This window comes from Macrobrachium nipponense, chromosome 4, assembly GCF_015104395.2.
Source record: "Macrobrachium nipponense isolate FS-2020 chromosome 4, ASM1510439v2, whole genome shotgun sequence".
Lineage (NCBI taxonomy): Eukaryota > Metazoa > Arthropoda > Malacostraca > Decapoda > Palaemonidae > Macrobrachium > Macrobrachium nipponense.
Genome location: NC_061100.1, coordinates 86,695,138 through 86,722,802, shown reverse-complemented (window position 1 = coordinate 86,722,802; position 27,665 = coordinate 86,695,138). Strand labels below are relative to the sequence as shown.

The 27,665-nt window shown below is 41.7% G+C and overlaps 1 protein-coding gene and 1 long non-coding RNA gene across 4 annotated transcripts in view; both read right to left on the bottom strand.

Annotated features, from left to right (window-relative positions):
• LOC135210986 (transmembrane protein 17B-like) overlaps positions 1–27,665 on the bottom strand; it is a 708,558-nt gene that overhangs the window by 186,136 nt on the left and 494,757 nt on the right. The window lies entirely within an intron of this gene.
• On the bottom strand, positions 1,804–26,679 carry LOC135210985 (uncharacterized). The gene is made up of 3 exons (XR_010313601.1): positions 26,218–26,679; positions 9,474–9,525; positions 1,804–1,954 (listed from the first exon to the last, which is right to left on the bottom strand). It is a non-coding gene; the product is annotated as an uncharacterized LOC135210985 (long non-coding RNA).

The following is a 27,665-nucleotide window of genomic DNA, read 5'->3' as shown; positions in this document are numbered from 1 at the left end:
GAAGCGCTTCTCGACGTCCTACCTCTCTTCTGTGGAGGAAACGCGTCATACGACGCAGGTGAAGACCGCAACGATAACGGAGAGAGAGGACGTGAAGCGTCCTCCCTCGGAAAAGTCCTTTTCAACGGACACGAGTCTCTCCGAGCGCTCCACCCCTTGCGCGGGGAGGGCGCCTCGGAGGACGAAAAACAGTCCTTAAGGATGCGAGCCTGTGCACGCTCCTTGGCAGCCTGGGAACTAACAACAGGTCCTGCCGAAGGGACGCCAGATTGGTGGGGAGCCCCCGTAACCCTCTTGCGGCTTTCGACATACCCACTCCCTGAGTCCTGGGAGTCCGATAGAGGTCTAGGCCTAGAGGCATTATGGGGCCGATCTGACGTCCCCTCCACAACACTAGGGGCACGATCACACACTTTACTTGAGCCGGTTTCTAAGGCCAACACTTTGGACTCTAGAGTGCGTAACGACTCTAGAATCAGAGAAAGGGCATTACCTTCTCCAGACACAGAATCAGGGCCCGCAGGCAACAACATGGGATTAGGTGAAGCAAATTCTACTGGTGTTAATACTGGTGAAATGTTACTTCCCTTACCTTTCGAAGAACCGCTATTGGAGGAAGCCCTCCTGATCCTATCGCGTTCCAATTTACGCCAATAGGACTCATACACCTTCCATCCATCATCGGTCAAACCTTTGCATTCATTGCACCGATCATCCAACAAACAAACATGCCCCCTACACCCCATACATACTGTGTGGGGATCTACCGATGATTTAGGTAGCCTCACCTTGCAATCACTCTTCACAAACTCTGAAACTCACTGAACTTGATCCAGACATCACGTTCACAGAAAAGCCAATCCAAAATCAAAAAACAGTCCACTATCGCGTATGCCAATCCAACAATCCAGAATCAATAACCAAAAGTCAATCCAGATACTTAGAACGAGTCAATCCAAAAATCCTAGGCGGAGGTCTGTAAACAGTTGTTTACCGACCGGCGACAGAAAAAATATGAATAGAAAATGGGAATGGTTCCTGATATCCGCCTCCCAGCGGCGGGAATGGGTACTACCACCTGGCCGCCCACTGCGTGTGCCGCGAGTTTTGAAATTCTGTCGGACTTCGGAGAATACAGCTATATATATATCTGTCAGGTAAGTTGCATGAACAAAACAAAGATTCATAATCTTGTAGGAAGAACTAATTATTATACCTTACACCCACACCAAAAGGATATAAATTCAAATACAAATGGGACATGATTCACCATTTGTATTACACTCTACCCTGAAATACCTACACTAAGAGTTGACATCACTAATGATGTACAGCAATTATTCGGTGATGTGCTGTACTAAAAGCTCAGCATAATAGTAATAAGATACAACACTTCCAACTGGTGAAGGAAGATTAAGTACATAATACTGTACATACTTGCATTTATAGAATTTGTGAGAATTACGCACAAACCATGAAAATGGACTACACTAACATCCTTACAGAAATATGGATGAAGCAAGAAAAGATATGAAAATATAAAGAGCATAAAATTAACTCTTTTTAAGAAACAGTCAAGTTGTTGTTTCCTTCAGAGACACAGGGAATGACTAGAGCAAAGTCACAAGTGGTTGCTTGCTTGAAGAATGCACAGGGAAGATGACTTGACTACCACTATCACCACCATAGGCTCTGCCCAGGGGATACCTGGCCGAGTGAGTTCTTCCTTTAGTGCATAGGGAGCTTTTAACTGCAGGATTAGGCACATATAAACTGATGGGATTGGGAAACAATTACAAGAGTAAAAAACTTAAAACTTTGTACCTTAAGAAGACGGGGCAAGAGTAACATCGAAGTAGCACTGGCATTATTTATACCAGTTGAACTGCAACTGTGCCAGAAATATCCTATAGCCCATTTGCAAATGCCACTTTAGTCATCAATCAGAAATATTCTGTAAATGGAATCGTAATGTTGATACGTACTTATTTTAATTGCACAGTAACTTAAACTTACAACTTTTATTTAATGTATGCTGTACTGATAGTAGTTCAAACACACCATGCATCTAAATACTATAATTGCAGTAAATTTAGTTAATGAAAAGTAAATAAAATTTTCTGAAAAATTTAGGAAAAAATTACCAATTTTTAATCAAGGAAAAAATTACCAATTTTTAATCAATTTGTATTTCTTATAGCTAAAAACTTAGGTCTTAACAACAGGATAATCATCTAGTGCCAGCTGGAAAACTGTTAAAACAATCAAAGATGGTAAAGCTAGGAATCTGTGGCATCTCGCAACTCTTGTGTATATGAGGTGGAAGCTGGTCATTGACCAGGCTTGGTACCCTTGGTACCTCATGATGCATCAGTCTTTCTCGCAACCCAGGATATGAGAGGGGCGGCTAGCTATGAAAAATAAAAACTGATTAAAAATATGATATTTTTATAATAAAATAAGATTTCACATATACTTATCAAACAATTATAAAGCTATAAGCCTTTTTACCTGCCAATCAAAAATGATGTTATTATGATATAACAAAGTTTCATGTATACTTACCTGGCAGGTATATATATAGCTATATTCTCTGTTCGCACTGGCAGAATTTTCAAAACTCGCGGCAACCGCTAGATCACTGGTAGTTCAGGTGATCGCCACCCCGCTCCCGTGGCGCTGGTGCTCGGAATCATTCCCATTTTCGTCAGATTTTTCTCTCTGAACCCTGTCTCCTGAGGGGAGGTGGGTGGGAATTTAATTATATATACCTGCCAGGTAAGTATACATGAAACTTTGTTATATCATAATAACATCATTTTCATGTATGACACTTACCTGGCAGGTATATATATAGCTGATTGACACATTTGGAGGTGGGTCAAAGACAGCAACATTGTAAGAGTTTTAAAAATTTAAAAATTTAAAATACTCTTAGATTCCTTACCTCGCTTAAGGTAGCTGAACTCAGCATTTCCTGGCCCTTCTTAGCCTGCTAAGCCTTTAGTAGCTTCCAACTAGGACGTGACCTATTAGTTGATGAAGCTAAATACAAGGGTCTGACAAACTGGACGGGACCAATTTGTTGACAGGAAACCCTAGCCCTCTCTTACCACGGGCCATTCAGCTAGGATAAGTTAGACCACCTGAACCACACACAACACTAACCTAACACACTACACTTCACAGACTGAAGAGGAAATCACCCTCTCAGACAACCGTAAAAAACAACACACTTCATTAAAATACCTAGCATGTTAGTAAGTTATGGGGTGGAAAATCCTTTGCCCAATACTGCTCCTGAGGATACATATGGACCCAACGTTTGACAATTGTCAAACGTTGTTTTGACGTTTCTAAGGTAATGACTTGCAAACACTGAATTAGTCCTCCAAAAACGTCGTTTCAATGATATCTTTGAGGGCCATATTCTTTTTAAAAAAGCCAACGAAGTAGCTACTGCTCTCACTTCGTGTGCCTTAACCTTAAGGATGCCGAAATTTTCTTCTTGGCATAACATATGAGATTCTTTAATTAGTTCCCTAAGGAAAAAGGCAATAGCATTTTTGGTCATTGCTCTGCTCTAGGGTCCTTCACAGAGCACCACAGTGATTCTGAAGTTCCTCTAATCTTACTGGTTTTATCCAAATAATAGCGCAATGCCCTTACTGGACAAGAACTATCTCTTGTTCCTGTCCTACTAGATCTGAAAGACCCATAATTTCAAATGACCTTGGCCATGGATGAGCTGGATTCTCGTTCTCCGGCTAAGAACCCCTCCTGAAAAAGAGCAAAAACAAAGCTTTGTCATGTTTCCAACCAATATGTTTGCTAATTGCTTGCAGCTCACTCACCCTTTTAGCTGTGGCCAATGCCACCAAAAAGATGGTCTTTTTTGTGATATCTCTCAACGAAGCTTGATCCATCGGTTCAAACTTACTAGTTCCTAAAAATTTCAGGACCACATCGAGATTCCAGGAAGGCGCTCTGTATTGGGGCTCCTTCCTTGTTGCAAAGGACCTTATGAGGTCTCTCAGATCTAGATTATTTGTAATATCTAGACCTCTATGTCTAAATACAGAAGCCAACATACTCCAATACCCTTTAATCGTCTGAGTTGACAATTTTATTTCCTTCTTTAAGTATAAAACGGAAGTCGGCAATTTGGGTCACAGAGGTACTGGATGAAGAAATCTTCCGACTCTTGCACCACTTGCGAAAGATTACCCCACTTCGCCTGGTACAACTTAATAGTAGAGGCTCTTCTAGCTCCGGCCACCCGCTCTGGCCGCCTCTCTAGAAAACCCCCTCGCTCTGACAAGTCTTTCGATAGTCTGAACGCAGTCAGACCCAGAGCGAGGGTGTTCTTGTGGTACCTGTTGAAGTGAGGCTGTTTGAGTAGATCTACTCTTGCTGGAAGTGTCCTTGGTACATCTATTGTCCATTCCAGTACTCTGTGAACCAATCTCGGGCGGCCAGTATGGAGCTATGAGAGTCATTCTTGTCCCTTGACTCTCCCTGAATTTCTTCAAAACCTTCCTAATATCTTGAACGGGGGAAAGGCGTAGACGTCTAGCCCCGTCCAATCTAGAAGAAAGGCGTCTACTGCGACTGCTTGACGGTCTGGGACTGGAGAGCAATACGTCGTCAATCTCTTCGTCATTGCTGTCGCAAACAAGTCTACCACTGGGCGACCCCATAATTTCCACAGCCTCTGGCATACTTCTAAATGAAGCGTCCATTCTGTTGATAGAAGTTGACCTTCCCTGCTCAACAGGTCCGCTCTCACATTCTTCTCCCTTGAATGAATCTGGTGAGAAGGGTTACGTTTTCCTTCTCTGCCCAAAGAAGGATCTCCTCCGCCAACTTGCAAAGAGAGATTGAATGTGTCCCTCCTTGTTTGCGGATGTACGCCAGTGCTGTGGTATTGTCCGCGTTGACTTGTACCACCTTGTTGCGAATCACCGCGTTGAACTCCTTCAAGGCCAAGAAAATCGCCATCAGTTCCTTCCTGTTTATATGCCAAGCCGTTTCCTCCTTGCTCCAACGACCTGAGACTTCTTGAAGTCCGAGAGTCGCTCCCCCAGCCTGCGTCCGAGGCGTCTGAGAACAATACATGGTCTGGGTTCTTTTGCTGGAGAGACGCTCCCTTTGCTAACTTCCCCGGAGTTAGCCACCACTTTAACTCCTCTTTGATCTTGCGAGGAATTCGAAACAGGAAGGAATCTGGTTGCGATTTTCTTGGCCAGACTTGGTTCAAAAATATTTGTAGGGGTCTCATGTGAAGCCTTCCTAGAGAAACGAAACCGTTCCAGGGACGAGAGTGTCCCCAGTAAGCTCATCCACTCTCGTGCTGAACATTGTTCTTTCTCTAGGAAAAAGGCTTGCACTTTCCGGATGCACAGATCTTGTCTGTTGGGAGACGGAAAAGCCCAAAAAGTCACTGAGGAGATCAGAATCCCCAAATAAACTAGCTCCTGACTGGGGTTCATATTCGACTTTTCTAAGTTCACCATCAACCCTAACTCTTTCGTTAATGTTAACGTCATTTCTAAGTCCTCCAGACATTGCTTTCTTGATTGGGCTCTTATGAGCCAATCGTCCAGGTATAGAGACACTCTTATTCCTAGAATGTGTAGCCCACTTCGCCACGCTCGCCATCACTCTTGTAAAAACTTGTGGGGCTGTGCACAGTCCAAAACAGAGGGCTTTGAACTGAAAAACCCTGTTCTGGATCACAAATCTCAGGTACTTCCGGTATCTTGCATGAATTGGGATATGAAAATATGCGTCTTGAAGGTCCAGGGTGACCATCCAGTCCCCTGGACGTACCGCTGCCAGTACTGAATCGGTCGTCTCCATCGTAAATTTTGTTTTCTCCACAAATAAATTGAGTTGACTTACGTCCAGTACTGGTCTCCATCCCCCCGAGGATTTTGCTACTAAAAACAGCCGGTTGTAAAATCCCGGAGATAAGTGATCCAGAACAGGTTCTATTGCTCCTTTCTTGAGCATAGAAAGAACTTGTTCTTGTAGTGCTTCTTGTTTCCCTGGATCGCTGTAGTGAGCTCCCAGCTCTCTTGGTGATGTCGCAAGAGGCGGTCTCTTTAGAAAAGGGATCTTGTAACCTTCTTTGGCCACCTTGACTACCCAAGGATCTGCTCCCTTTTCTTGCCAAATCTCCCAAAACTTCTGGAGTCTGGCACCTACTGATGTCTGAAGGACTTGCTGTTCATTGTTTAGTACTGGGTTTCGAACCCCTCTTGGACGGAGTTCTTCTTGCTCTGAAGGCCGGACGAGAAAAGGACTTGCCTCGAAAGGGCTGACTAGCTTGCCTTGATTCCTTAGGAGTCTTCTTAACTACCTTGTTGGGTAAAAATTTCCTTACCGAGGAAGTTAACAGATCCTGCGTCGCCTTCTGAGTTAGGGAAAGAAAGCGAAATATCCTTGATAATATCCGCAGGAAACAATTGCTCCTTCGAAAGTGGGGAAAAAGCAATTCGGATTTCTGGGCGTTAGAAACGCCCTTAGCAGCAAAAGAGCATAGGAGTGACCTTTTCTTTAAAACTCCTGCGGTGAAAAGAGATGCCAATTCATTCGCTCCATCCCTTAAGGCTTTGTCCATGCAGGACATAATACTGCTTGGGAGTTGAGAAGCCGTTGCTTCATTATCTTCCACTGTTCGTCCCAGAGCTCCCAAGGACCAATCCAGAAAATTAAAAACCTCGAAGGTCCGGAAAATCCCTTTCAAGAGATGATCTAATTCTGATGGAGACCACCACACTTTGGCCGAATTCAAGGCATGTCTGCGGGAACTGTCCACGATGTTGGAAAAATCCCCCTGGGAGGAGGCAGGCACTCCCAGGCCGAGATTTTCCCCTGTCGCATACCAAATTCCGGACTTCGATGCCAATTTGGCAGGAGGGAAAGAGAACACAGTCTTGCCCGCTTCCCTCTTTTCCTTCAACCACGTATCAATTCTTTGAAGGGCCTTCTTAGCCGTAATCGAAAACTTCTATTTCCTCTTCTGCCGAAGACACATCCTGTAAACCCAAGTCTTGCTGCAGAAAATCTTCTCCAACCTCGCGTGAAGAAACCTGCTCCTGCCGCCTGCGTCCTGCGTCCTACTGAGCTCCGAGGTTGCGTCCTGCGTCCTGTTCCGGAAGCTTGCGTCCTGCGTCCTGCTCCGAAAACTTGCGTCCTGCTTCCTGTTCTCTTAACTTGCGTCCTGCGTCCTGCTCCCGTAACTTGCGTCCTACCCGAGACTCCGAAGCCTGACGAGAAGGCGGCCAACCATCATGCGTCCTCTTAGACGACTTGACTGGGAGAGATGCGTCCTTACGCCTTGTAGGAGGAAGTTCCGATGTTCCCCACGATTTAACCAAATCGGCTAACCTTCCTTGCATCTCTTCAAGGAAGTTCCTAGTCTCTGCTTCCTGGCGTGAAGTCTGAGCAAGCGGAGAACAAAGACGAGACGGATCATCAACACGAGAAACTCGATCTTGAGTTCTACGATAAGGGGAAGATATCGGAGAGACTGCTCCGTATTCAGAAGGAGAGCTCCTATCCCGAGAACCGTCGTACACATGAGGTCTTGCGTCTTGTCTTGACTTAAAGGAGGATCTCCTCCTTTTAATCGGAACCAACTCTTCCTCATCACTAGAAGAGAAAATCTCGGGACTACTCCACCGTTCTTGCGGGTAACGCTCATCTTGAGAAGACGTAGGTCTATGCGTCCTCTTCAGAGGACGCGAAACTTCCGCATAACGTCCATACCTGCCTGACGCAGCACTATCTGTCGAGGAAAGACACTTCCCAGTGTCGCCTTTTCTATGGCGCACTGCTGCAGCCTGGGACGCAACAGGACTGCCTGAAGGGACGACTGATCGTAAGGGAACCCCTCTCGCCTCCCTTCGACTGTCGACATGCCTCCTTCTGGGTCTGGGAGCTTGGCAGAGGTCTAGGTCTAGGAGCACGAGTGAGACGATCAGCCGCCCCCTCCACTACACTGACACTTTCAATCGTACCCACTTGTCTGTAAGACGCTGAATCTGATCGCCCATTGACGCAAGGGCGGCAAACACTTTCACAATATTAGTATCCTCAGAAACAGCAGCGGGCGCAGGAGAGACCTGAGGAGGAAGGACTTAACAATTCTACTTGGGAAGAAGGGGGTGGGGGAGAAATAACAGAATTATTCAAGGCCTTACTAGAAGAACCTGACCTCTCACTCCGAGACACCGATCTTCTTACTCTATCCTTTTCAAGTCTCTCAACATATTTGGTGAAAGTCTTCCATTCTTTCTCATTTAAACTTTCACACTCATTACATCTATTGTCCCAAGTACACAAAACCTCTCTACACTTCTTACATAGTGTGTGAGGGTCTACCGAAGCTTTCGGTAGTCTCACCTTACACCCTTCTTTCATACACACTCGAAATACTATACCAGAATCAGACATTCTAATAATTTCCAATCGCGATTGCCAATCCAACTTTCCAATACGATACCCAATAAACCATCCAAGTACAGCGAAAGTCAGCTAACGAGTTTCGAATTCTAGCAGGGAACCAACAACGATGTTGCCGGTTCAGTGGCAGAAAAAAAATCTGACGAAAATGGGAATGATTCCGAGCACCAGCGCCACGGGAGCGGGGTGGCGATCACCTGAACTACCAGTGATCTAGCGGTTGCCGCGAGTTTTGAAAATTCTGCCAGTGCGAACAGAGAATATAGCTATATATATACCTGCCAGGTAAGTGTCATACATGAAAACACAAATTATCTGGCAGTGGCGGTGGCAGCACTGCCATTGTTAGTGTAAGTGATACAGGTCCTGCCCACTTTTGGGAATACCAGGTACTGCTGAGCGAACTACAGTGGACAACCCCATATTTGCGTTCTCCAGATTCGCGGACTCTCACAATTCGCGGATTTCTCTTGGGAACATTTCCCCAATTATTTGCGGAAAATTTGCCTATTCGCAGTATTTTTGTATAAGAAATATCCAGAAATTCCTGATTTTTTATCAACTTCATCATAAAATGCACTTTTTGTGATAAAACTATCAAAAAAAGCCAAGTAGAAACATTTTTAGTGGGATTTTCTTGAGTTTTAACTGACAAAATAAGGCCGTTTTCAGCATTTTTATAGGGGTTCTAACTACTCGCGGATTCTAAATATTCGCAGGGGGGTCTGGTACACATCCCCCACAAATATGGGGAGACCACTGTATTGTAAATTCGTTGAGCCACAACGTCCATCTGTGGGGAGGAGGAGGGCTCTGATTATGTAATTGTTTGGTAAGTATATGTGAAACCTTATTTTATTAGAAAAATATCATTTTCACATAAGTGACTTAACAAACAATAACAAAGCTGAGTTAACTTTCCAGGAAAGTGGGTAAATGGACAACTTATGATGAATACAACAATAATATGCTCACATTATATAATGTTTGCAGTACCTTACCTTGTGAGAGAGCAGCTGCAGGTGGATACTGCCTCTGGTCGGCGCTCTCCACCTGTAGGAGACGTGGCATTAATGGCTAGGATTGTTCCTACTAATGGTGGGATTTTGTAACCATGGAGGTTCACCAATGGTTAACAAAACTCAAAATTTTGCCCTTGCCCTCGGCAAAGACCAGACAACTAATCCACAGAACCATCACCTACACTAAAAATAATAATAAAATACAACCCTAACCATAAAAAACTGGAGGGTACTAAGGGCACAAACTTCCCAATGACTCTACAACCTTAAAAACACAAGGCAAGGAGATAGTAGAGGGGAAAGAGGTCCCCCCCCATGCTTCCTCTCCCAACACCATACCTGCTATAGACAACGGTCCCAACCTGTAACAATTTTCAAACACAGACTCTGTGTCCTTCAGGTAATGTGATGAAAAAACTTATTTCAACCTCCAGAACCTCGTTTGCAGGAATGGAGGATAGAGACATATTATGACCTAATGCTAGAGAAGTTGCCACTGTGCGAATTTCATGCGCCTTCACTTTCAGTGCATTAAGAGCTTCATCTTGAACTTGTGCATGAGCTTCCAAAATCAAGCTTCTCGGGAAAAATGAAATTGCATTCTTAGAGAGAGGACAGGAGGGGTCTCTCACCAAACCAGAGTCGATTTGAACCTCCTTTTCATGTCTCCATCCTATGTAAATAGTGTCTAATGGCTCTGACAGGACATAACGTACGTTCCTCCTCTTCTGTTCCCACTATGTTCGTTAGGTTCTTTATGACAAAAGAGTGAGGCCAAGGATTCAATGGATCCTCGTTCTTCACTAGGAAATCTTTAACGTAAGAACACACTGCGTTACTCTGAGAGAATGCGAACTCTTTACTAATAGCCTACATTTCACTTACTCTACCCGGTGTAGCTAAGGCGACTAAAAACTAAGTTTTCTTTGTTAGATCCCTCAGAGAGGATGAATTTAGAGGCTCAAACTGAGGACAGGAACCATTCTTTCCTGGGCCAAAACGGGGCCACGAGAGTCAAAGACACATTGCGATGCAACTGTAATTTGTTGATGACTTCTCTTATCATACCGAAGGGGGAAAAAGCATACACATCGAGGCCCGTCCAGTCCAGAAGCATCAGATCTGTTCTCCACGCTAGCGGGTCTGGAACTGGGCAACTGAAAATCGGAAGCCGATTGTTCCCCGAGGTGGTGAAGAGATCTACCACTGGTTTCCCCCATAATCTCCACAGATCTTGGCAAACCCTCTCGCTCAGAGTCCATTCCATCGAAAGGATCTGATTTGAGAGGCTCAGCTCGTCTGCCAAGAAGTTCATTCTTCCTTGAACAACCCTCAGAAAAAGAGTGATCTTGTTCTCATTTGCCCAGAGAAGAAGGTCTTCCACCACTCCATTGAGAGAGAGAGTGTGTCCCTCCTTGTTTTCGGACATACAATAAACCGTGGTACAATAACACTGTGGTGTTGTCTGCGTAAATTGCTACCTTTCTTCCAGCAACTAAAGGAGCGAACGCCTGTAAACCCAGAAGAATCGCTTCAACTCCTTCACATTAATGTGTATGGTCTTCTCTTGTTCCGTCCAAAAACCTGAGGCTCTCCTGTCTCCTAACAGAGCTCCCCATCCCCTGTCCAATGCGTCTGAGAGTAACTGTAGGTCAGGGTTCACCGTGACTAGGGAAAGTCCCTCCTGAAGTCTCTCCATCGATACCCCACCAACAAAGATCTGACTTGATCTCCTTCGTTAAAGGAAAAATGAATGAGTCTGGTTTTGTCTTCCAATTCCAATTAGCTTTTAAGAAGAATTGGAGAGACCCCATGTGGAGACGGCCTAAGGTTACGAAACTCTCCACTGATGCAAGGGTTCCGAGGATACTCATCCAGTCTAGAGCTGAGTATGACAGGCGAACTAGAAATTGTTGTACTGTTGTTATATACGACTATCCTCTTCGGGGAGAGAAAAGCCCGAAAAGCTAGGGTCCAGAACCATCCCTAAATAGGGAATCTTCTGAGTCAGAGACAATTGGGATTTCTTGAGATTTATTTTGATTCCCAATTGCTGAGTCAGATTTAACGTCTTTTCTGAGTCCTTCAAGCACACTGACGACTCGACTTGGATCTCAGGAGCCAGTCGTCCAGATGAAAGGCTGCATTGATCCCCATCAGGTGTAGCCATTTTCCAAGAGGAGTAGGAATACGGGTAAATACTTGGGGAAGTCTGAAGCAGAGGGCTCTAAATTGAAAAACTCTCCTTTTAAGACAAACCTCAGAAATCTCTTATAAACTTGATGAATGAATGGGGACATGAAAATATGCGTCCTTCATGTCGAGAGACACCATCCAGTCGCCCGGTTGGCATCACCAACCAACTAGTTTCCATTCAAAATTTTGTCTTCTGAACAAAGATTCAAGGCGCTTACGTCTAGTACTGGTCTCCAGTCCCCCGATACCTTAGGGACAACAAAACGTCTGTCTATTACCTCTTCTATGGCCTGCTTGCTGATAAGCGCTCCTACTTCCTTGACCAATGCCAAAGCTCTCCCTGATCCCTTTAAGTATGCTGTCAAACAGACAGGCACACTGGACATTGGAGGATCTTGAACAAACGGGATCGCATATCCTTCTTGAAGTAATTAAGACTACCCACAGCTCTGCTTTCCTCTCCGACTCCATTCCTCCCAGAAGTAGTGGAGTCTTGCTCCTAAAGGTGTGTGAAGGACCTCCTGATTACTTATCCGTCAACTTAAAGGGGGCTTCTTGGTGGACTTAACTGGTGCTTGCAAGTTAGTCCTTGGTCTGTTCTGCATTCTAGTTTTACCCCCTCGAAAAGGGTGCTTCTGAAGAGAAAATTTAGCTCCTGTAGCAGGAGGATCCTTCGGACATCTCGCTGACAGTCAAAAGGTCATTGTTAGATTCCCTCTCCAAATCTGACAATACCTATTGAACAGTCTCTTCTGGGAACAGGTGGGACCTAATAATGGGAGCAAACATCAACGCCGACTTCTGATTTGTCGTTACTCCTCAGGACGCAAACAAGCACCACAACTCCCTCTTTCCAAGTATTCCCATCGTAAACAGGACAGCTAGTTCACTCAACCGTCTCTCACAGGTTTGTCTGCACAGGACAAAGCATTAAGCCAGTCCGTAGAAAACTCCTCTTCCAGAGACTGACGCTCCTCTATTTTCCTGGCTAATGTTGTGATAGTCCAATCTAGAAAACTAAACACTTCAATCACGGAGACCAAATATCGGAGCTGGAAGGGAAGCGCTCCGGGCTGCTCCAATGACTACATCCTGGCAGTTCTTGACGCTTGGCGTCCTGCTCTACTGGATGTTGTCTTTTCAGGGGATTAGATTTCGAAGTCTGACGCCAGCCCCGTCTGGGTACTGCGTCGTCAGACGACGAAGAAAACACTTTAACCTCGCCTTTCCAATGGCGAGGGTGAGCGTCCTGGGATTCGTCAACAGGTACGCTCGAGGGGACGGCCGCTCAGGAGCTAAAACCTCTCGCCTCCCTTCGTCGGTCGACATTCCTTCTCACAGGGGTTGGTGAGCTTGGAAGCGGTCTAGGACTAGGAGCACGACAGGTCCAAGCGGGCGCACCCTCCACTGCACTTGCACTTTTTATATCACTAGCCACTTTCAGACCTCTCATATCAGACCACAATTTCTTCCTATCCTCTGCAAGGGATTCTACCCGTTGTCCAAGGGACAACGACTGTGAAAATGGCTGTCATCATGTCCTTTAATATTAGACTCTTACCTGTTTCCATAGTTGGATCTGGTACTGCTACTACAGACGAAGGATCAAAAGGTTCATTGAGGGATAGAGTACTGTCTATTCCTTGACTATCTTTGGAGGAGCGAGACATAGTACTCTTCGCTCTCCGTATTCTATCTTTCTCTAATTTTCGCACATAGCGGTAATACTCAATCCATTCAGTCTCAGGCAAGTCCACACATTCATTACACCTATCACCCAACTCACAAATTTTACCTCTACATTTGCTACAAATAGAATGAGGGTCTATCAAGGCTTTAGCAAGCCGAGTCTTGCAACCTCTCACACACATTCTCACACTCGATGCAGAGTCAGTCATGTTGGGAATTATCAAAAGAGAGATCAAACAAGCAAGGGTCAAAACCAACAATATCCAAATAAGTCAGGAAAAATCTAAATCAAGAATCCAAATCAAGCAAAAGCCAAAGCCAAAGTGTACTTCACCAAATCAACTGCAAAAAACACAGGCTAAGCGAGCGAAGTTCCAACGATGTCACCGATAGCGGCGGCAGGGAAGATCTGAGGAATAGTTGGAATGGTTCTACGTACTTGGGTAGAGGGCACACAGTTGGTGCACCTGATTACCCAATCGGCGATTGCCGCGAGTTTTGAAATTCTGCCGTGACGTCAGGGACGTAAGCTATATATATACGTAACTACCAGGTGAGTTAGATGTTTAAAATCTTTTCTCAGGGCTAGGGTAAACTGCCGACTTCTACCGCAGCGTGACCACCTTCCCGAAAATGTACTCTAACATGTCCTGTAACCCAGGATAGATAAGTCAAGAGCGAGCATCCGCTGAAGCAATACCTCAAGATTTCTACTTTCCTCTCGAAGTAAGTTTTTTCGGTAGCTCTAAGCCCATAAACCACGGCAAACTAGACTGTGACCGTTAACGTTTTGTAAAGAATTTTACCTCATGAACAAAAATTTAAAGTACATAATATTTTTTTGGCCGGCTGTAATTAACCTGTAATTTATCTTTGAAGTCTATCTTATGGTAAGGGGGACCGATGGGAATGCGGGGTTTTGGGTAGAGTAAGACACTTGGGAGAATTACGCCTTACAACTCTATCCTACAGTAAGGGGGATGATGGGAAAGTGGGGTTATGGGTGGGGTAAAACACTTGGGGGAAGGTTTTGCCATGTTACTGTGTTATTACCTCTTATTCATGACATTTGAAACATGAAATACAAGCTGAAATAAAGTGACAAATAAACCGATAACGGAGCCGTTACACTGCCAAATCCACCTATGTATTACTACTGCTATTACAACGTTGAATCATACTACGCATGCGCCACATTATAGGGGAGCTTTTGTTTCAGATTGCCTTCCTTGAAGGGGGGATACGGCCACCCCCCGGTCAGGTAACACGTTCTACTAGGTTAGGTTAAGTTAGGTTGGTTAGGTTAGTATCATAACCTATATGTTACACTTCTAAGATTACCTTTCTTCAAGGGGGGGTAGGGGGGCTGAGGCTCATGGTCAGGTAACACATTACCAACTTGTACCTGTGCCTTCCTTGCCCAGTACCCCACCCAGTCCTCCCCTTACCGGACAAATGGCTTCCTGGTGGTTACGTATCCCACACCCCCCTACCGGAATTCAGATATGGCGGTTTGTTTACATATCTTGGCCCTGAACCCAACTTCGAAGATTGTTCAGTCGAAGTAGACTATGGCAGTTGACATTTTTCTATATTATTTTACTTACTTTACAAGAGTTTAAGGTAATATTTTGCCGGTCGACTATAACTAATCTGTTATTTACCTCTGAACTCTGTACATTGGTACATCACACCCCTTATACCATCATGTAGTCTTCAAAGGTAAACTAAGGTTTAATTACAGTCAGCCAAATAAATATTACTTTTAAATTCTTGTTCAGTAAGTGAAATAACATAAAAAAACGTCAACTGCCATAGTCTACTTTACTGTGGAATAATCTTCTTCTTCTTCTTCCCAGCTGGTTCCCATTTTTATATGGGATCGCTGTTTCGGATGAGCCGTTTCCATCTATTTCTATCCTGTGCTTCTGCCTCATCAATTTCCTTCTCATATAAATCTCCTCTCACACAGTCCTTCCACCTCATTCTTGGTCTTCCTCCTCTTCTTCTTCCTAGAGCCTCCATCCCCATAGTATGTCTCCCAGCGTGGTCCTCATCTCTCCTCAATAGGTGTCCATACCATCTCAGCCTCCCCTCCTGCACCCCAGACATCCACCTCAGCATTCTCATTTCTGCCACATCCATCTTCTGCTCTGTTTTTCTCATGCTTGCTGTTTCCGTACCATACAGCATTGCTGTTCTTACCACCGTCTTGTGACATTTTCCTTGTAACCTAAGCAGTACTATTTTGTCACAAAAAACTCTAGAGGCCACTCTCCAGTTGTTCCAGCCTGCCTGTACCCAATGTTTTACGTCTTCTTCCATACTTCCTCCAGCGTTAACTAAAGATTCCAAATACTTAAAACTTATCAACTCTCTTTATTTGTTCTCCACCAAGCTGAATACTTTCTCTATCATCCCCCTCAGTGGTGGTACACATATATTCTGTCTTAGATCTACTTATTCTCATTCCTCTGTCCTCCAGTACTTGTCTCCATCTTTCCAATTTCATTTCCAGATCTTCCCTGCTCTCTGTGCACAGAACAATATCATCCGCATACAATATGTTCCATGGTACTACCTCCCTTACTTCCTCTTATAACGTCCATCACTATGTCGAAGATAAATGGGCTCAGAGCCGACCCCTGGTGTGTTCCTACTCTCACCTCAAAACTCTCTGTCTCCCCAACACTGCTCCTCACTCTGGTAAATACATTCCGGTACATCGCTTGTATCAATCGCATGTACTTCCCTGGCACCATCTTCTCCCTCAGACTCCTCCATACCTCTTGTCTCGGGACTCGGTCATAAGCCTTTTCAAGGTCAATGAATACCATATGTAGGTCCCTTTGCCTTTCCCTGAATTTCTCCATTAGCTGCCTCAGACAAAATATACCATCTGTTGTTCCCCTTCCCTTCATAAATACCATCTGCTCTTTACCTATTTGTACTTCTTCTCTCAGTCACATCTATCATCATTTCCAGTATCTTCAAAGTGTGGGACATCAATTTAATGCCTACCACACTCTTGGACATCGCCTTTCCCTTTGAAAATTGGGATCAATATACTCCCATGCCACTCATTTGGTATCTTTTCCTGTTCAAGGATCTTTATCATAAGATCGTACAGTATATCCACTCCTTCATCTCCTAATGCTTTCCATGCCTCCACAGGAATCATGTCTGGTCCGGTTGCCTTCCCATTCTTCATCTTCTTCAGTGCATTTAGTACCTCTTGCCAAGAAAACCTCATTACCATGCCAATGTTCACTTGACCATCCTCTCTTATTAGTCTATCATTTTCTTCATTCAACAACTGTTTGCAATATTCTTTCCATCTCTTCTCAATGTCTTCCTCCTTTCTAAGTACTACACTATCTTGATCTTTTACTTGTTTGATATGCATAATATCTTTGGTGTTCTTATTTCTAGTCTTTGATAGCTTGATCATCTTCTTTAATCCTTCCTTTGTCCTCAGCTCATTATACACATCATTATACAACTTTGCTTTAGCTTGGGCTACCACCTTTTTCACCACTTTGTTTTTCTCTCTGTCTTCCACTGACTGTGACTCATCCCATCTTTTCTTTGCCTCCTTCTTATCTTTTACTACTTTCTCAATGTCTTCATCCCACCACCAACTCTATTTTTCTTCCCATATGATACCAGATGTCTCTCCTAGCAGCTCCTTTCCATGCCTTCTTATTACTGCTGCATTTCATGTCCACCATTCTTGAACATCTTCAATCCCTATATCAATATCCTCCAAAACCCTCCTCTTAAACTCTCTCTTCTTATCCCCTTCCTTCTCTAATTTGTACCATTTAATTTTCCTTATCCCTTTAGCTTTGGTTTTTCTTTCCCTTTTTAACTTCAAATCCATACATAGCAGTGGGTGTTGGGGGGCTACATGGTCGCCTGGAATAACTTTGGCGTTCTTGACCTCCACTAGCTTTGTCCTTTTATACAGGAAGTAGTCTATCTGGGAGCATCTTCCTCCACTCCTATATGTTATTAGGTGTTCCCTTTTCTTCTTAAAGAATGTGTTAACTATTGCCATGTCGAATGACAGCAAAGTCCACTACACTCTCTCCTTCTGAGTTTCTCTCCCCAATTCCAGGGCCCCCATGCACCCAACCAATCGCCTCATTTTCACTTCCGACATGGCCATTCAAATCTGCCCCCACTATCACCCTCTCATGTTCTTCCAGTTCTTACATTATTCCATTCATGTCTCTCCAGAAATTTCCCTTCTCTTCTTCTGTGCAACCAACTTGTGGTGCATATGCACTTATAATATTCAGAATCTCTCCTCCATAACATATCTTCAATTTGATGATACGGTCATTCTTTTTATGCACTTCTATCACTGTATTCTTCAGTTCACTAGACAGTACTATGCCAACTCCATTTCTACCCTTTTTTTTTGCTTCACTATAGTACAGCTTATATCCATCACCCAACTCTTTAGCTTTATTTCCTTTCCATCATGTTTCTTGCACACACATAATATCTACTTTCTTTTCTCTCATCAAGTCAGCCAATTCTCTACCCCTCCCAGCCATGGACCCAATATTAAGCTGACATACTCTAAACCCAATGTGAGCTCGCTTCTTTAGCTGCACCCGCTCCTGATGCCTACTTTACTGCAGAATGCAGGCTTAGAATTACCGTTTTTTTTCGCTCAAGTCACAAATTAAGGCCATAATTTCAGATTTTTCAGGAAGGTGGTTGTGCTATGGTAGAGGCCAGCCATTCAGTATTTTACCCTACCAAATACAGGCGGCCCTCGGTTAGCGGCAGGGGTTCCGTTCCTGGCCACCGACGCCAAGCGATTTTCGACGCTGAGCGATTTTAAAGCCTACGGCCGCCGCACACCTTCTTTCGAAACTCTAGACCAGTCAAAGGCGCCGTAATCCCACAACGGCGCAATAAGTAAATTATTATATTTATGCAGTATAGTACTATAGAATTTACTGTACAGTACATGTGGGTGTCTAGAGTATGTAAAGATATAATAAAGTTTATACAGTGTACAGGTATCTGTAGTGTTCAGGTTACGATCATTAGTCTTGATAGTTCGATTTTATGAGAGCTCAAATTACAATGGCCTAACTTTATCCATCTTCTAGTTACATAAGTTCAATAACAGCAAAAGAGAATGGTGAAAGTATGGTTTTAACGTAATACTCGTTGCGTGAACGTGTACAACCATGAACAAACCCGAACGAGAAACGACTTTCTTTTTTTTTTCTAAGTACAACCGAACTGGATAACATCTGTTTGGCTTGTATTTCGATCATCGTACTACAATGCAACATTACCGTATTTGTTATAAATGGCGTTATGTATAGAATAGAACTGAGATATCTTAATGTAATAACTTTATTCGCTATAGATCAGAGATCAATATAGATTAAAGATCAATCGGGAAATATACCGTTAAATTTAAAACCTAATTATGACTGAAGCTGAGAAAACTGTTCAAGCTGCTAATGACTATTATCGTACATCGGCAACAAGGATAAAAACTGCAGTAAACGTCTGCCATCACACACCAATATAGATAAAATTGGGATAAAATAATTTTAATCAAAACTACTGTGCTTGAAAGAACACATTTTACTGTTGGTTTCACGCCGATATAAGATAAATAACGTAAAGTTCGTATTACGATGATATAAAGGATTACGTATTGCGAACGGAATCACGTAATTTGTTACGCAATAAACATGCCGCCAACGTAATCTGTTAACGAAAAAATAGTAGTTCACATTCACAACGAGACATATTCAATAAATATTTCCACCTAAAAACACGCTGTATAAGGAAAAATAACTTTGTCTCATATAAGTCAAGTATCTAGATATTCGTTTATGCTAACTAGAAGCAAGAGCATTCGCTCAGAATTGCGTTATGGTGAAACAGACTCGTATTCATCAGCTGATTTCAAACCACAACATTGGCCGCTCCGCGGAATACGGGCTAAGTTTGCCGTAGTATTTTAAAATACAATAATATGAGAATACATACAATATTCTTGGATACAGTGAAATAATGTATAACTTTTTAAAGGATTTATGGAAAAGATGCATAATTAATAAAATAACACAATGCATTTTTCGGAACTGGCGGACAAGAACGAACATGAAAAAACCATCCCCTGACAACGTGGAGCGTAGTTACAAAGGCTGCCTTTAATTTGTATCTTATTTCTGTACAAAAATGAAAATACCTTTACGCAATATATTTTCATACACATTTTAAACATAAAAGCATAAACATTTGAAAAATCGACACATCGATCGCTAAATTTGCACACTTTTCTCTCTCTCTCTCTCTCTCTCTCTCTCTCTCTCTCTCTCTCTCTCTCTCTCTCTCTCTCTCTCTCTTTAACTCGATATTTTTGGAAGAGCGGCAGACGGCGGCAAAAAAAGTGCAAATTAGCGATCGATGTGTCGATTTTATAAATGTTTATGCTTTTATGTTTAAAATGTGTATGAAAATGTATTACGAATAGGGTATTTTTTATTTCTGTGCAGAAATATGATAAAAAGGCAGCTTTTGAAACTCCCCTTCAAGTTATCGAGTACGATGTGTTTTTCAAGTTCGTTCTTGTATGCCGCGGCGGCATACAAGAACGAATTTGAAAAACACATCGTAGTCGATAACTTGAAGGGGAGTTTCAAAAGCTGCCTTTTTATCATATTTCTGCACAGAAATAAAAATACCCTATTCGTAATACATTTTCATACACATTTTAACATAAAAGCATAAACATTTATAAAAATCGACACATCGATCGCTAATTTGCACTTTTTTTAAATCGATATTTTCGGAAGAGCGGCAGGCGGCGGCTTACAAGAAAGAACATGAAAAAACATCGTATTTGCTATCGTGAAGGGCAGTTTCAAAAGCTGCCTTTGTATCATATTTCTGTACAGAAATAAAAATGCCTTTCACGTAATACATTTTCACACACATTTTAAACAAAAGCATGAACCATTATGAATCGACACATCCATAGCTAAATTTGCACTTATGTAACTCGATATTTTCGGCATAGAACAGCGTCAGAGGCATATTTTATTTTACCCTAATACCTACGTAATATCTCTATAAATTTTTTAATATAATTTGCATAACCTTTATGGTCTGAACGGCATTTCTACATATGTATGAACTCGTTAGACAAACGGCGCTAGCGGCGCTGTTAACTGAAATTTGTGCCGTAAAGATACCTTTAAAATGCCTTATTTTTTAATGAATATTTTTGACGACCGCCGTAAAACCGATTCGCCGTTGAGTGATTGCGCCGTTAACCGCGGGCCGCCTGTAAATAAGGTTCACATTCCACCATGGTACTGTAAACATAACCTTCCCAAGGTGGCTAAAAGTATGATAAAGCACATATCTTGGGCCTACCTTGTAAGACTTTTCACCCGCATAAATATGCCTTGCCTACCATATGGTATCTTTTATGATGACATGTCATTTAACCTTGGCCTACATTTCCTAATTTAGACGATAGTATTTAAATTAAATACATTAGGACTTTTAATGACTAATAACAGTAGTATTAGGTAAAACTATATAACAGCTCTGCACGGACTACTATTGCCTTGGAAATTTATTTTTCCTATTACTTTTAGTATTGTTGATAAGGGAGATGGTGGTGTTTATTGTCAGTCAAGTATATTATTTACCACAAATCTCTACCCAACATTGTTGTGAACCCTTTAGGAATGTGGGGTTTTGGGTGGGAGAAAGGCCAAACTGCCATGTTGTTATGGAATGGATAGGCGATATGTTCAAGAAGGGACTGGCTAAGGGAACCTTAAAAGGAACTACCGTATAGGGTAAACAACCGCAGTCAATCCATCATCATCGTGTGGTTCGGCCTTATTCACTCGATATTTAATTGGTGAAACAAGACTACAATTACATCTTTAAGCATACCATTCAAAAGATTGAAGTTTCGTCAACATAATGTGATATATGAAAGCGCCATACGAATAAAATAAGCATGTGAGCCCTTCATAAAATATGTTTTCAAGGCAGTTTTGAAATCCAATATGGCGGCAACAAACTTGCTGTTCGTACCCACAGACAATCCACCATCTTTCCCTGCCTTCCCAGCACTCATCTGAACAATGTTAGCATATATATGTAACATTTATTGATCTTACTCAAGATTGCAGTTGTAATCAGCACAATAAAACAATATTTTGTTGCCTATATTAGTGAAAGTATGAAACTTTTTATTCCCGGGGTTATGGTTTGAACTGAAATTCATTTTTACCTTGTAATCGGTGGTTTTATCCTCACTGCCATCACAACTGAAACTCTACAGTGCAATTATACACATTTTGGTCTTAACTAACTCCAAATTGCACTTGAACCACCACAGTTACGGGCAGCACCAGTTTATGAGGTGCAAAGCTTTATTCCCTTAATTGTTTACTTTACTTATTATTTAGTTTAACTTTGCTCTGTTACTTCAAAATGTTATTTAATTCATGTCTATTATCCCTTTTTTGCAACCAAATTAACCCCAAAAAATTACAGATATTTCTGAAGTACTTACGAGCAGATGACAGTAAAATGACTCATCTTTGCCAATCTAGTGGAGCTTCACACATACGCCGATGCATTTACAAACTGTTTCCATGAATTCTAGTTGTCATAGTAATGCAGTAATGATAAAATTGCTATAATATGTATATATACTACAAATAGATACACTTATTTCCCCGGTTTTGTGTAAATCTTATAGTACCCAGTTTGGAGGGTAAACACATACCAATTGACAACACTGATAAATAATTGAAGAGACTGCAAAACGCCACGAAGAATGCCGAACTTCCCTTACATAAGTACTGGTTAAAGGTCGGGTTTACGATTGTTGTGATGAAAGTGCCCCAGCGTCTATGGGTACAATGGGTACAAGTGGTGTGCGGATTTAGCACAGGAAATGGGAAGTTTGTTGATAATCTTAAAATATGGCCTTAATTTCTAACTTTGGAGAAAATACTTACTTCGAAAGGAGAGTAGAGGTCTCAAGCTGTTCCTCTCACCACCAACAACTCATGACTGATGACCATCTCCGGTGTCAGGATGTGTTAAAGTACTTTTTCGGAGGGTGGCCACAAACGCAGTAGTCAGTGGGTTGGCCAGTCCAGTCGGTTGTTTACCCTCCTAATTTAAGGTACCCTAACATAAGCTAACCTAGTAGGCCATGTAGCCCCCAGTGAAGGAAACCCCACTTTTTACTAAAACCTTCCCAGGTACTACTACTATAGGCTAAACACTGCGCATGCACGATAGCATTTCAGGATGTCCAGCATACAACTTCTGAGGTTAATGACAGTTGACTGATGAAAAATACTAACGGTAAATTCTTGTAAACAACCAAAATACTACAGGATAATCAATTTCCAAGGTTAGCAGCCTATAGCTACCCCATGCGGAGCCGTTATGTAGGGTAAACAACCGAGTGGACTGGCCAACTCTACCGACTACCGAGGTTTTGGCCACTCTCCGAAAAAGTACTTTAACACATCCTGACATCGTAGATGGCATCAGTCATGATTTGTTGGTAATGATAACAGGAGCTCAATACCTCTACTCTCCTTTCGAAGAAAGTATTTTCTCCAAAGTAGGAAATTAAGGCCATATTTTAAGATTTAAACTGAGGGTAATGAAAAGTGTGGCCAACACAGTGCACACTACCCCAAAACACTTTCGAAATTTTTACTTACGATTAAAAAAATTTAGAAGATTGACGCCATCTTGATGTTTCCGGAGTCGCTTGTGTCAACAAACTTCCCATTTCCTGTGCTAAATCCGCACACCACTTGTACCCATAGATGCTGGGGCACTTTCATCACAACAATCATAAACCCGACCTTTAACCAGTACTTATGTAAGGGAAGTTCGGCATTCTTTGTGGCGTTTTGCAGTCTCTTCAATTATTTATCAGTGTTGTCAATTGGTATGTGTTTACCCTCCAAACTGGGTATAAGATTTACACAAAACCGGGGAAATAAGTGTATCTATTTGTAGTATATATACATATTACAGCAATTTTATCATTACTGCATTACTATGACAACTAGAATTCATGGAAACAGTTTGTTAATGCATCGGCGTATGTGTGAAGCTCCACTAGATTGGCAACGATGAGTCTTTTTGCCGTCGTCTGCTCGTAAGTACTTCAGAAATATCTGTAATTTTTGGGGGTTAATTTGGTTGCGAAAAAGGGATAATAGACATGAATTAAATAAACATTTTGAAGTAACAAAGTAAAATTTAACTAAATAAGGAGTAAAGTAAACAATTAAGGGAATAAAGCTTTCCACCTCATAAACGGTGTAGTCGTCTGCTGCTCGTAACTGTGTTTGTGGAGTGAGCGCTTAGAAACCAGGAATAGCAATGTGGTTCAAGTGCAATTTGGAGTGAGTCAAGACCAAAATGTGTATCTAATTACAATCAAATAAGCACTGTGGAGTTTCAGTTGTGATGGTAGTAAGGATAAAACCACCAATTAGGCTACAAGATAAAAATTAATTCAATTCAAACTATGACCCCAGGAATAAAAAGTTTCATACTTTCACTAATATAGGATTATAAGTGCAATCTTGAGTAAGATCAATAAACGTTAAATATATACGCTAACATTGTTCAAATGAGTGCTGGGAAAGATGGTGGATTGTCTGTGGTTAGAACGGCCAGCCACGCGGTTGCCACCATATTGGATTTCAAAGCTGCCTTGAAAACATATATTTTTACGAAGAGCACACATGCATATTTTAGTTCATAAGGGGCTTTCATATATCACATTATGTTGACAAAATTTCAATTTTTTGAATGGTATGCTTAAAGTTGTAATTGTATTCTTTTTCACCAAGTAAATATCGAGTGAATAAGGCCTAGCCAGCACGATGACGATGAATCGTCTGCAGTTGTTTAAGCTAGTGCTGCCCTGAATTTGACATCAAAATGATCTGCAACAGTGGTCCTTCATCGGGGACCTGACCTTACACTACCCACCTACTAGGCAGTAACCTACTATGAGATTCAGGGCCTCTGTAACACGTTTTTTTTCGCAATAACTTTTTATCTATGCATTTCATAAATATAACGCTTATTCAGAATGCACATTATATCTACACATAAATTTTGTCTGTATTCTGCATTACGTAGGTTGAATAAATTTGGTACTTACAATGTAAAAGTGACTTTTTTTGAAGACGGGCCAACTTACTCAAAGAAAAGGTTTCGAACGCACTCGTTACGTAACTTATGACAACATTTCTTCCCTCTTTCTCGATGGATGATTGGCTATACGTAACAAAGGCTATACCTCTGGTAACAATGACAAACAAATTTAAATACAAGCACAGCAGCACACCTTTATGAACTCTGAACCTCTCCACTGATAATTGACATAATGAACAAACCAACAAAATATGTTAACAAATACAAAAACACTTAGATTATTAGTCTAACTCCCAAAATAAGTTTCCTAAGAAATTACAGTCTGCTTTATAGGTCACAATCAGATTGACAAGATGTAGGGAATAGATGGTAATTTTCAAAAACATAGTAGACAAGCTTGATTTGATAACTGCTATATCCAATGTCATACAATTTTTATTTATTGGCTATCTACCTATTTACTGAAAAAAAAAATAGCCGGTACCGTATTTTGGCTTTAAACCTTCACCAATAATTATTGTCAGAATGATGACTTCATGAGGCTCCACCCACTTTGGCCTCGTTATAATTCAGGATAACACTGAAGGCTATCATGGGCATTGTTGGATTAGAAAATTTAACTTCTGGCTATAAAAACTCATTTCTCGAGTAGTTGTAATTAGTGCTAAATGATCCTCAAGGATCCCAGCAGTTGGCCTAAACGTTTATTCCATGTATATTACTGCAATACTGTTGCGGCACTACTGCTACAGTAGTATTACTACGCTAGCACAGATACCCCACCCACATCTTATGTATCGTTCCGCCATTCATAAAGTCTTTGGGTTTCAGAGCCGATGGAACAAGGTGAATGGGTTTCTGTCTAGTGGATGGGCGGCACAACATTTCGTCAAAAGGTGTTTACTTTGCTTACGTAATGAATGTTTTTCGACTCTTGGCTCGTAATCATTGGCCATGGCATCGGCTAGATCATTTTTACTCTATAAAAATTAAAACTATCGGGTTTAGGTTATTGATAATGCTGACAAAATTTGTGTGTGGTTGTAAAATATACATAGCTAATAGCTACCTAGGTAGGTAGGTAGCTACTACCTAGTACCTAGACTCCAGTATGGTAGGGGTATAGCCTACTACCTAGCCTATAGGTAGCCTAGGCTAGTTTGGTTAATGTGTTAATTTGTAGCTAGCCTAGGCTAGTAGCTAGCTATAGGAAAATCACATCACCCGACTCCTAGCTACCTAGTAATAGGTAGGAATACCTAGCTACCTACCCAGGATAATTAGCTAGGTAGGTAGGTATGAAGACAAAAGGATCTGTTATACCTACTAGATATACTAGGCTACTAGCTACTAGCTTAGGTAGTAGTAGGTAATACCTACTTAGGTAGGCACCTACTAGGTAGGTATTAGCCCTACCTACCTAGTAGGTAGGTACCCAAAGTGCCATTAATTTTTGGAACCTTAGGCTAGCCCAAATTCCCACTCCAGTTTTACATTACTCATATTATAGTATTAACTCCCTCTATTCATACAGTCGAATATAAGAAAATTGTTCAATAATGTTTTCCAAGTGGTGCTTGCGAAGCATAAGAGTTGACAGGGTTCAGTCGATGCTTACCTTCACATTGGTGCAGCTGATCGGCAACAAAATCTGTGACGTCATACGTAAACAAAAAAGAAAAACATGATCAGAGAAAATCTATAGTCAGTATCCCTCGTTTACCGACGATGTTTTACGAAAATCAACAGTAAATAGTTACTCGGAATATTATATGGTATTCAGTAGTTGTGTAATATGACAAAGTTTCATTTACCACAAAACGAAAAAAAACTGAATAGAGGCAGTCTTCTGTTTTTCTCATAATTCAGTCCGTTGGTAATTGATTGATTTATTTTAATGTGGGTTGCGTCTTTTTCCTAAGGCAGGCCATAAGTTTAGTACAAGATGTGAACGGGATTAGAAGGCCTGGTGTGCACCTGCAAACTCTTGCCATCCAACAGAGATGAAGTCGTTTGAACCTATGTGATTGTGTGAATTTACTTTACCCAGCGTTATAACTTGGGCGGCGCCATGGATTTCCTAAATGTGGACATTCATGGGCATGTGATACACGAAAAAGGGTCTTCTAAAGTCTCTGAACATTTGGAGTCATATAATGCTTATTCTAATGGCCGAATGCCACTAAAAGATCAGCAATAGATACCTGGAAGCTTTCAAGTGGCAGGTCTCACTAGATTTTAATGTTGATTGCTTGAGATTACCTCGTACATTATCTATTACAATATTTTGTGGTGAAGACGCAAGAATTAAGATTTATGTTGCTTGCTCTAATATTTTATTGAATATTTTATTGAATTTTTTATTGAATATTACTCCGAATGAATTTCTGAAATATTCGCGTAAGTTCCTGTGAACGTACACTACAGGACTAATTCCCTAGTACACATACAGCAGAAGTGCAGTTTTTAATTTACTGCATTTTTCATCTTTATAGGCTGTCTGTTGGTGTTCCGAGTTTTGATATTAAAATTAAAAGCTTTGCACATAAGTTTTTAGTAGTAAATGGAAATCAACCATACTGTGATGACTCCTGGCCCCTTTCATTGACAGTCAAACATTTGCTAATTGAGTGTCCAAGTAGGATCTTGGGAGTTCTCTCTGAAGTGAGAATCGAGAATGGTCGGTACACTCATAGATAGCCTATGGGTATACTATTCAAAAGTCTAGGGTAAGAAGTTGTTTACGATGCCAGTGGCATTGTTAGACTTTTATCTGACACAGTCCCTGCAAAAAGTATAGGTATACATTTTATTATAGTCTTGTCATTGCGTCCATAGCTTTTTATTATAAATTTTGTCCCTCTCAGATATTTGCATCAATGACCTGTTGCACACTTGCACAATTGTGGTGTGGTAAGGAATGGAATGGAATGGAATATGAAATATAGGCTTGAAACCAAGCACTGGAATCCATAGGGATTATTCAGCGCTATAATGAAATTGGTTTGACATGAATATTTATGTTGATGATTTTATAAATAAAATAAAATACAGGCGATTTTAAAA